Source organism: Oncorhynchus masou, chromosome 8 (assembly GCF_036934945.1).
Source record: "Oncorhynchus masou masou isolate Uvic2021 chromosome 8, UVic_Omas_1.1, whole genome shotgun sequence".
Classification (NCBI taxonomy): domain Eukaryota; kingdom Metazoa; phylum Chordata; class Actinopteri; order Salmoniformes; family Salmonidae; genus Oncorhynchus; species Oncorhynchus masou.
The window spans coordinates 9004606-9017966 of NC_088219.1; the positions used below are offsets into that span (position 1 = coordinate 9004606).

Sequence of the window (13361 nt, forward strand, 5' to 3'; positions counted from 1 at the left end):
GACAGGGTGGTTGTGTGAGTTACTAGGCTGACAGAATGGTTGTGTGAGTTACTAGGCTGACAGAATGGTTGTGTGAGTTACTAGGCTGACAGAGTGGTTGTGTGAGTTACTAGGCTGACAGAATGGTTGTGTGAGTTACTAGGCTGACAGAATGGTTGTGTGAGTTACTAGGCTGACAGAATGGTTGTGTGAGTTACTAGGCTGACAGAATGGTTGTGTGAGTTACTAGGCTGACAGAATGGTTGTGTGAGTTACTAGGCTGACAGAGTGGTTGTGTGAGTTACTAGGCTGACAGAATGGTTGTGTGAGTTACTAGGCTGACAGAATGGTTGTGTGAGTTACTAGGCTGACAGAATGGTTGTGTGAGTTACTAGGCTGACAGGGTGGTTGTGTGAGTTACTAGGCTGACAGAATGGTTGTGTGAGTTACTAGGCTGACAGAGTGGTTGTGTGAGTTATGGACAATACCTGTGAAAGATTAAAAAAAACACACAACGTGTGCACGCTCGTGCACAAACACAAAAGGGCTTCAGAGTGTGTGTGTAGGTGTAACGGCTGTTGGAAGAAGAGGACCAAGGTGCAGGGTGGTATGTGTCCATATTTATTTAATGAACACTGAAATCACAAAATAACAATGCGAACGACCGAAACAGTTCTGTCTGGTGCAGACACACAACAGAAAACAACTACCCACAACCCATAGTGGGAAAACAGGCTGCCTAAGTATGGTTCTCAATTAGAGACGATAACCAGCTGCCTCTGATTGGGAACTATACCAGGCCGAAACATAGAAACACAACACCTAGACATACAACATAGAATACCAAGCCACATCACACCCTGACCAAACAAAAAATGGAAACATACAAAGCAATCTAGGGTCAGGGCGTGACAGTAGGAGTCACATTAGATACATTCTGATATCCAAACAGACAACAAGATGTGTTTGTTCCCACACACTAACACACAGTCACACCTCCCCCATCTATCTTACCTGACACATACACACTAACACACTAACACACTAACACACAGTCACACCTCCCCCATGTACATAAAACAGCAGTTATGATTCTGATTCAGTGTCAGCAATAAGACACCAACAGTTTATTTTATGAGAAATAAGTAAAATACACAACACTATTTGTAATAGATATCAATACAGGAGAGAAATATTCTAGCCAGGTCGCTCCAGATGAAACATGGCTTCTGTATGTGTGCCATTCAGAAGGAGAATGAGCAAGACAAAAGATTGTAAGGGCATTTCAACGGTGTAACGAAGACCCTGAGAGTGGAGAAGCAGGTGGTACGTTTTAATAAAAACCAACAAACATGGAACGAGACAACATAGTAGTGGAGTCATAACACAGAAACATGAGTCAATAACACCTGGGACAAGAAACAAAAGGAGAGACAGATATAGGGGAGGTAATCAGGAAGGTGATGGAGTCCAGGTGCACGTAACGATGGAGACAGGTGGTCTACCTGTCATTCTGTCTGCCTGTTATTCATTCTCCCTGTCTACCTGTCACCTGTCATTCTGTCTACCTGTCATTCTGTCTACCTGTCATTCTGTCTGCCTGTTATTCATTCTCCCTGTCATTCTGTCTACCTGTCATTCTGTCTACCTGTCATTCTGTCTACCTGTCATTCTGTCTACCTGTCATTCTGTCTACCTGTCATTCTGTCTACCTGTCACCTGTCATTCTGTCTACCTGTCATTCTGTCTACCTGTCATTCTGTCTACCTGTCATTCTGTCTACCTGTCATTCTGTCTACCTGTCATTCTGTCTACCTGTCATTCTGTGTACATGTCATTCTGTCTACCTGTCTATCTGTCATTCTTTCTATCTGTCACCTGTCTATCTGTCATGAGTAAACGTGGCGACGTAGCGGGAGTTGGCGTGTTAAATGGGGAATGGTAGTCGGTACCAGGCGCACCGGTTTGTGTCAAGAACTGTAACGCTGCTGGGGTTTTTCACACTCAAGAGTTTTCCGTGTGTATCACGAAGAATGGTCCACCACTCAAAGGACATCCAGCCAACTTGACGCAACTGTGGGAAGCATTGGAGTCAAAATGGACCAGTATCCCTGTGGAACACTTTAGACACCTTGTAGAGTCCATGCCATGAGATCTTGTTGAATATTCACCACTGATGTTGGTGCTGAGTCAGTCACAAATACAGCACGCTACGACACACACACACACACACACACACACACACACACACACACACACACACACACACACACACACACACACACACACACACACACACACACACACACACACACACACACACACACACACACACACACACACACACACACACACACACACACAGCTGTCTAATCCTTAGTGTGTGAATCAGCTGTGTATTCCGGTGGAGGAGTAAACAACATATCTAAGTGACAGTCAGTCAGTCGGTCTGCTGTCATTGAGTCAGAGGGATGGAGATGCAGAGTGTGAAGCCTAATGTAACTCACCATGTCTGAGAAACAGAGGGGGGAGAGATGGAGAGGGAGAGCGTGAGAGAGGGAGAGAGATTTATATGTTCCTACTCTTCTTTGGCAGTGGCCTTAGCAAATCCCTACATTTCCATGCCAATAAAGCCTCTTGAATTAAATTGTATGAGACAGGGAGTGAGAGAGAGAGAGACAGAGAGAGAGAGCGTGAGAAGTAGAGAGGGATAAAGAGAGCGGAAGAGAGAGAGAAAGAAAGAGAGAGACAGACAAAGAAAGAGAGAGAGAGAGAGAGAGGAGAGCAGGAGTGGGAAGGAGAGAGAGAAAGAAAGAGTGGGAGTGAGAAGGAGAGAGAATGAAAGAGAGAAGGAGGGCTTATAGAAGAAATAGAGAAAGACCACCAAGGTATGTTGCAGAAGTGATTTTACCAGAGGACTCTGGGTAATACAAACAGAGAAGGAGTCCTACCAGACTAACATTGTGTCTGTACAGATCCCCCATTGAGATATACTACTATGAGTTTACCACGCCTGTAGGATACAGAGACAGGGGAAATTAGTGTCTGTCCAAAATGGTACTCTATTCCCTCTACAGATGTGCGCCCTGGTCAAAAGTAGTGCACCATATACAAAATAGGGTTCCATTTGGAACAGAAACTTCACAAACCAACACTGTGTCAACAGAGACTCCTCGTTCAGATAAGAGTTTTAAAACTCTGTAGGAAACGAGCTTCACATGGAGATTTCCTTTGAGATTCGTGTTTAATTTTGTTGCAAAGTGAAGTAAAGTGATATGTTGTAGGATATCGGATCAGACAGGGATACCCTAACAAACTCCTAACAAACAAGGATATCCTAACAAACTCCTAACAAACTAGGATATCCTAACAAACTCCTAACAAACTAGGATATCCTAACAAACTCCTAACAAACTAGGATATCCTAACAAACTCCTAACAAAATAGGATATCCTAACAAACTCCTAACAAACTAGGATATCCTAACAAACTCCTAACAAACTAGGATATCCTAACAAACTCCTAACAAACTAGGATATCCTAACAAACTCCTAACAAACTAGGATATCCTAACAAACTCCTAACAAACTCCTAACAAAATAGGATATCCTAACAAACTCCTAACAAAATAGGATATCCTAACAAAATCCTAACAAACTCCTAACAAACTAGGATTTCCTAACAAATTCCTAACAAAATAGGATATCCTAACAAACTCCTAACAAACTAGGATAACCTAACAAACTCCTAACAAACTAGGATAACCTAACAAACTCCTAACAAACTAGGATATCCTAACAAACTCCTAACAAACTAGGATATCCTAACAAACTCCTAACAAAATAGGATATCCTAACAAACTCCTAACAAAATAGGATATCCTAACAAACTCCTAACAAAATAGGATATCCTAACAAACTCCTAACAAAATAGGATATCCTAACAAACTCCTAACAAAATAGGATATCCTAACAAACTCCTAACAAAATAGGATATCCTAACAAAATCCTAACAAAATCGGATATCCTAACAACCTCCTAACAAACTAGGATATCCTAACAGACTCCTAACAAACTAGGATATCCTAACAAACTCCTAACAAAATAGGATATCCTAACAAACTCCTAACAAACTAGGATATCCTAACAAACTCCTAACAAACTAGGATATCCTAACAAACTAGGATTTCCTAACAAACTCATAACAAAATAGGATATCCTAACAAACTCCTAACAAACTAGGATATCCTAACAAACTCCTAACAAAATAGGATATCCTAACAAACTCCTAACAAAATAGGATATCCTAACAAACTCATAACAAAATAGGATATCCTAACAAACTCCTAACAAACTAGGATATCCTAACAAACTCAAAATAGGATATCCTAACAAACTCCTAACAAACGCTTAACAAACTAGGATATCCTAACAAACTCAAAATAGGATATCCTAACAAACTCCTAACAAACAAGGATATCCTAACAAACTCCTAACAAACTAGGATATCCTAACAAACTCCTAACAAAATATGATATCCTAACAAACTCCTAACAAACTAGGATATCCTAACAAACTAGGATATCCTAACAAACTCCTAACAAACAAGGATTTCCTAACAAATTCCTAACAAAATAGGATATCCTAACAAACTCCTAACAAACTAGGATAACCTAACAAACTCCTAACAAACTAGGATAACCTAACAAACTCCTAACAAACTAGGATATCCTAACAAACTACTAACAAAATAGGATATCCTAACAAACTCCTAACAAAATAGGATATCCTAACAAACTCCTAACAAAATAGGATATCCTAACAAACTCCTAACAAAATAGGATATCCTAACAAACTCCTAATAAAATAGGATATCCTAACAAACTCCTAACAAACGCCTAACAAACTAGAATATCCTAACAAATTCCTAACAAACTAGTATATCCTAACAAACTCCTAACAAACTAGGATAACCTAACAAACTCCTAACAAACTAGGATATCCTAACAAACTCCTAACATACTAGGATATCCTAACAAACTCCTAACAAAATAGGATATCCTAACAAACTTCTAACAAAATAGGATATCCTAACAAAATCCTAACAAAATCGGATATCCTAACAAACTCCTAACAAACTAGGATATCCTAACAGACTCCTAACAAACTAGGATATCCTAACAAACTCCTAACAAAATAGGATATCCTAACAAACTCCTAACAAACTAGGATATCCTAACAAACTCCTAACAAAATAGGATATCCTAACAAAATCCTAACAAAATAGGATATCCTAACAAAGTCCTAACAAACTAGGATATCCTAACAGACTCCTAACAAACTAGGATATCCTAACAGACTCCTAACAAACTAGGATATCCTAACAAACTCCTAACAAAATAGGATATCCTAAGAAACTCCTAACAAAATAGGATATCCTAACAAACTCCTAAAAAACTAGGATATCCTAACAAACTCCTAACATACTAGGATATCCTAACAAAATCCTAACAAACTCCTAACAAAATAGGATATCCTAACAAACTCCTAACAAACTCCTAACAAAATAGGATATCCTAACAAACTCCTAACAAAATAGGATATCCTAACAAACTCCTAACAAACTCCTAACAAAATAGGATATCCTAACAAACTCCTAACAAAATATGATATCCTAACAAACTCCTAACAAAAATTGAATATCCTAACAAACTCCTAACAAACTAGGATATCCTAACAAACTCCTAACAAACTAGGATATCCTAACAAACTCCTAAGAAAATAGGATATCCTAACAAACTCCTAACAAACTAGGATATCCTAACAAACTCCTAACATACTAGGATATCCTAACAAACTCCTAACAAAATAGGATATCCTAACAAACTCCTAACAAACTAGGATATCCTAACAAACTCCTAACATACTAGGATATCCTAACAAACTAGAATATCCTAACAAATTCCTAACAAAATATAATATCCTAACAAACTCCTAACAAACTAGGATAACCTAACAAACTCCTAACAAACTAGGATATCCTAACAAACTCCTAACAAAATAGGATATCCTAACAAACTCCTAACAAACTAGGATAACCTAACAAACTCATAACAAACTAGGATAACCTAACAAACTCCTAACAAACTAGGATATCCTAACAAACTCCTAACAAACTAGGATATCCTAACAAACTCCTAACAAAATAGGATATCCTAACAAACTCCTAACAAAATAGGATATCCTAACAAACTCATAACAAAATAGGATATCCTAACAAACTCCTAACAAAATAGGATATCCTAACAAACTCCTAACAAAATAGGATATCCTAACAAACTCCTAACAAAATAGGATATCCTAACAAAATCCTAACAAAATCGGATATCCTAACAACCTCCTAACAAACGAGGATATCCTAACAGACTCCTAACAAACTAGGATATCCTAACAAACTCCTAACAAAATAGGATATCCTAACAAACTCCTAACAAACTAGGATATCCTAACAAACTCCTAACAAACTAGGATATCCTAACAAACTAGGATTTCCTAACAAACTCATAACAAAATAGGATATCCTAACAAACTCCTAACAAACTAGGATATCCTAACAAACTCCTAACAAAATAGGATATCCTAACAAACTCCTAACAAAATAGGATATCCTAACAAACTCCTAACAAAATAGGATATCCTAACAAACTCATAACAAAATAGGATATCCTAACAAACTCCTAACAAACTAGGATATCCTAACAAACTCAAAATAGGATATCCTAACAAACTCCTAACAAACGCCTAACAAACTAGGATATCCTAACAAACTCATAACAAACTAGGATATCCTAACAAACTCCTAACAAAATATGATATCCTAACAAACTCCTAACAAACTAGGATATCCTAACAAACTAGGATATCCTAACAAACTCCTAACAAACAAGGATTTCCTAACAAATTCCTAACAAAATAGGATATCCTAACAAACTCCTAACAAACTAGGATAACCTAACAAACTCCTAACAAACTAGGATAACCTAACAAACTCCTAACAAACTAGGATATCCTAACAAACTACTAACAAAATAGGATATCCTAACAAACTCCTAACAAAATAGGATATCCTAACAAACTCCTAACAAAATAGGATATCCTAACAAACTCCTAATAAAATAGGATATCCTAACAAACTCCTAACAAACACCTAACAAACTAGAATATCCTAACAAATTCCTAACAAACTAGTATATCCTAACAAACTCCTAACAAAATAGGATATCCTAACAAAATCCTAACAAAATCGGATATCCTAACAAACTCCTAACAAACTAGGATATCCTAACAGACTCCTAACAAACTAGGATATCCTAACAAACTCCTAACAAAATAGGATATCCTAACAAACTCCTAACAAACTAGGATATCCTAACAAACTCCTAACAAAAATTGAATATCCTAACAAACTCCTAACAAACTAGGATATCCTAACAAACTCCTAACAAACTAGGATATCCTAACAAACTCCTAACAAAATAGGATATCCTAACAAACTCCTAACAAAATAGGATATCCTAACAAACTCCTAACAAACTAGGATATCCTAACAAATTCCTAACAAAATAGGATATCCTAACAAACTCCTAACAAACTAGGATATCCTAACAAACTCCTAACATACTAGGATATCCTAACAAACTAGAATATCCTAACAAATTCCTAACAAAATAGGATATCCTAACAAACTCCTAACAAACTAGGATAACCTAACAAACTCCTAACAAACTAGGATATCCTAACAAACTCCTAACAAAATAGGATATCCTAACAAACTCCTAACAAAATATGATATCCTAACAAACTCCTAACAAACTCCTAACAAAATAGGATATCCTAACAAACTCCTAACAAACTCCTAACAAAATAGGATATCCTAACAAAATCCTAACAAAATCGGATATCCTAACAAACTCCTAACAAACTAGGATATCCTAACAGACTCCTAACAAACTAGGATATCCTAACAAACTCCTAACAAAATAGGATATCCTAACAAACTCCTAACAAATTAGGATATCCTAACAAACTCCTAACAAACTAGGATATCCTAACAAACTCCTAACAAAATAGGATATCCTAACAAACTCCTAACAAACTAGGATATCCTAGCAAACTCCTAACAAACTAGGATTTCCTAACAAATTCCTAACAAAATAGGATATCCTAACAAACTCCTAACAAACTTGGATAACCTAACAAACTCCTAACAAACTAGGATAACCTAACAAACTCCTAACAAACTAGGATATCCTAACAAACTCCTAACAAAATAGGATATCCTACCAAACTCCTAACAAACTAGGATAACCTAACAAACTCATAACAAACTAGGATAACCTAACAAACTCCTAACAAACTAGGATATCCTAACAAACTCCTAACAAACTAGGATATCCTAACAAACTCCTAACAAAATAGGATATCCTAACAAACTCCTAACAAAATAGGATATCCTAACAAACTCATAACAAAATAGGATATCCTAACAAACTCCTAACAAAATAGGATATCCTAACAAACTCCTAACAAAATAGGATATCCTAACAAACTCCTAACAAAATAGGATATCCTAACAAAATCCTAACAAAATCGGATATCCTAACAACCTCTAACAAACGAGGATATCCTAACAGACTCCTAACAAACTAGGATATCCTAACAAACTCCTAACAAAATAGGATATCCTAACAAACTCCTAACAAACTAGGATATCCTAACAAACTCCTAACAAACTAGGATATCCTAACAAACTAGGATTTCCTAACAAACTCATAACAAAATAGGATATCCTAACAAACTCCTAACAAACTAGGATATCCTAACAAACTCCTAACAAAATAGGATATCCTAACAAACTCCTAACAAAATAGGATATCCTAACAAACTCCTAACAAAATAGGATATCCTAACAAACTCATAACAAAATAGGATATCCTAACAAACTCCTAACAAACTAGGATATCCTAACAAACTCAAAATAGGATATCCTAACAAACTCCTAACAAACGCCTAACAAACTAGGATATCCTAACAAACTCATAACAAACTAGGATATCCTAACAAACTCCTAACAAAATATGATATCCTAACAAACTCCTAACAAACTAGGATATCCTAACAAACTAGGATATCCTAACAAACTCCTAACAAACAAGGATTTCCTAACAAATTCCTAACAAAATAGGATATCCTAACAAACTCCTAACAAACTAGGATAACCTAACAAACTCCTAACAAACTAGGATAACCTAACAAACTCCTAACAAACTAGGATATCCTAACAAACTCCTAACAAAATAGGATATCCTAACAAACTCCTAACAAAATAGGATATCCTAACAAACTCCTAACAAACTAGGATATCCTAACAAACTCCTAACAAAAATTGAATATCCTAACAAACTCCTAACAAACTAGGATATCCTAACAAACTACTAACAAAATAGGATATCCTAACAAACTCCTAACAAAATAGGATATCCTAACAAACTCCTAACAAAATAGGATATACTAACAAACTCCTAATAAAATAGGATATCCTAACAAACTCCTAACAAACGCCTAACAAACTAGAATATCCTAACAAATTCCTTACAAACTAGTATATCCTAACAAACTCCTAACAAAATAGGATATCCTAACAAAATCCTAACAAAATCGGATATCCTAACAAACTCCTAACAAACTAGGATATCCTAACAGACTCCTAACAAACTAGGATATCCTAACAAACTCCTAACAAAATAGGATATCCTAACAAACTCCTAACAAACTAGGATATCCTAACAAACTCCTAACAAAAATTGAATATCCTAACAAACTCCTAACAAACTAGGATATCCTAACAAACTCCTAACAAACTAGGATATCCTAACAAACTCCTAACAAAATAGGATATCCTAACAAACTCCTAACAAAATAGGATATCCTAACAAACTCCTAACAAACTAGGATATCCTAACAAATTCCTAACAAAATAGGATATCCTAACAAACTCCTAACAAACTAGGATATCCTAACAAACTCCTAACATACTAGGATATCCTAACAAACTAGAATATCCTAACAAATTCCTAACAAAATAGGATATCCTAACAAACTCCTAACAAACTAGGATAACCTAACAAACTCCTAACAAACTAGGATATCCTAACAAACTCCTAACAAAATAGGATATCCTAACAAACTCCTAACAAAATATGATATCCTAACAAACTCCTAACAAACTCCTAACAAAATAGGATATCCTAACAAACTCCTAACAAACTCCTAACAAAATAGGATATCCTAACAAAATCCTAACAAAATCGGATATCCTAACAAACTCCTAACAAACTAGGATATCCTAACAGACTCCTAACAAACTAGGATATCCTAACAAACTCCTAACAAAATAGGATATCCTAACAAACTCCTAACAAACTAGGATATCCTAACAAACTCCTAACAAAATAGGATATCCTAACAAACTCCTAACAAACTAGGATATCCTAGCAAACTCCTAACAAACTAGGATTTCCTAACAAATTCCTAACAAAATAGGATATCCTAACAAACTCCTAACAAACTTGGATAACCTAACAAACTCCTAACAAACTAGGATATCCTAAAGAAACTCCTAACAAAATAGGATATCCTAACAAACTCCTAACAAAATAGGATATCCTAACAAACTCCTAACAAACTAGGATATCCTAACAAACTCCTAACATACTAGGATATCCTAACAAACTCCTAACAAACTAGGATATCCTAACAAACTCCCAACAAACTAGGATATCCTAACAAACTCCTAACAAAATAGGATATCCTAACAAACTCATTACAAACTCCTAACAAAATAGGATATCCTAACAAACTCCTAACAAAATAGGATATCCTAACAAACTCCTAACAAACTAGGATATCCTAACAAACTCCTAACATACTAGGATATCCTAACAAACTCCTAACAAACTAGGATATCCTAACAAACTCCCAACAAACTAGGATATCCTAACAAACTCCTAACAAAATAGGATATCCTAACAAACTCATTACAAACTCCTAACAAAATAGGATATCCTAACAAACTCCTAACAAACTAGGATATCCTAACAAACTCCTAACATACTAGGATATCCTAACAAACTCCTAACAAAATAGGATATCCTAACAAACTCCTAACAAACTAGGATATCCTAACAAACTCCTAACATACTAGGATATCCTAACAAACTAGAATATCCTAACAAATTCCTAACAAAATATAATATCCTAACAAACTCCTAACAAACTAGGATAACCTAACAAACTCCTAACAAACTAGGATATCCTAACAAACTCCTAACAAAATAGGATATCCTAACAAACTCCTAACAAACTAGGATAACCTAACAAACTCATAACAAACTAGGATAACCTAACAAACTCCTAACAAACTAGGATATCCTAACAAACTCCTAACAAACTAGGATATCCTAACAAACTCCTAACAAAATAGGATATCCTAACAAACTCCTAACAAAATAGGATATCCTAACAAACTCATAACAAAATAGGATATCCTAACAAACTCCTAACAAAATAGGATATCCTAACAAACTCCTAACAAAATAGGATATCCTAACAAACTCCTAACAAAATAGGATATCCTAACAAAATCCTAACAAAATCGGATATCCTAACAACCTCCTAACAAACGAGGATATCCTAACAGACTCCTAACAAACTAGGATATCCTAACAAACTCCTAACAAAATAGGATATCCTAACAAACTCCTAACAAACTAGGATATCCTAACAAACTCCTAACAAACTAGGATATCCTAACAAACTAGGATTTCCTAACAAACTCATAACAAAATAGGATATCCTAACAAACTCCTAACAAACTAGGATATCCTAACAAACTCCTAACAAAATAGGATATCCTAACAAACTCCTAACAAAATAGGATATCCTAACAAACTCCTAACAAAATAGGATATCCTAACAAACTCATAACAAAATAGGATATCCTAACAAACTCCTAACAAACTAGGATATCCTAACAAACTCAAAATATGATATCCTAACAAACTCCTAACAAACGCCTAACAAACTAGGATATCCTAACAAACTCATAACAAACTAGGATATCCTAACAAACTTCTAACAAAATATGATATCCTAACAAACTCCTAGCAAACTAGGATATCCTAACAAACTAGGATATCCTAACAAACTCCTAACAAACAAGGATTTCCTAACAAATTCCTAACAAAATAGGATATCCTAACAAACTCCTAACAAACTAGGATAACCTAACAAACTCCTAACAAACTAGGATAACCTAACAAACTCCTAACAAACTAGGATATCCTAACAAACTACTAACAAAATAGGATATCCTAACAAACTCCTAACAAAATAGGATATCCTAACAAACTCCTAACAAAATAGGATATCCTAACAAACTCCTAATAAAATAGGATATCCTAACAAACTCCTAACAAACGCCTAACAAACTAGAATATCCTAACAAATTCCTAACAAACTAGTATATCCTAACAAACTCCTAACAAAATAGGATATCCTAACAAAATCCTAACAAAATCGGATATCCTAACAAACTCCTAACAAACTAGGATATCCTAACAGACTCCTAACAAACTAGGATATCCTAACAAACTCCTAACAAAATAGGATATCCTAACAAACTCCTAACAAACTATGATATCCTAACAAACTCCTAACAAAAATTGAATATCCTAACAAACTCCTAACAAACTAGGATATCCTAACAAACTCCTAACAAACTAGGATATCCTAACAAACTCCTAACATACTAGGATATCCTAACAAACTAGAATATCCTAACAAATTCCTAACAAAATAGGATATCCTAACAAACTCCTAACAAACTAGGATAACCTAACAAACTCCTAACAAACTAGGATATCCTAACAAACTCCTCACAAAATAGGATATCCTAACAAACTCCTAACAAAATAGGATATCCTAACAAACTCCTAACAAAATATGATATCCTAACAAACTCCTAACAAACTCCTAACAAAATAGGATATCCTAACAAACTCCTAACAAACTCCTAACAAAATAGGATATCCTAACAAATTCCTAACAAAATCGGATATCCTAACAAACTCCTAACAAACTAGGATATCCTAACAGACTCCTAACAAACTAGGATATCCTAACAAACTCCTAACAAAATAGGATATCCTAACAAACTCCTAACAAACTAGGATATCCTAGCAAACTCCTAACAAACTAGGATTTCCTAACAAATTCCTAACAAAATAGGATATCCTAACAAACTCCTAACAAACTTGGATAACC

General features: G+C 35.3%; 1 protein-coding gene across 1 annotated transcript in view; it reads right to left on the minus strand.

The window, feature by feature from the left end:
- The window catches only part of LOC135544044 (relaxin receptor 2-like), a 234767-nt gene that overhangs the window by 70362 nt on the left and 151044 nt on the right, over window positions 1–13361 (minus strand). The window lies entirely within an intron of this gene.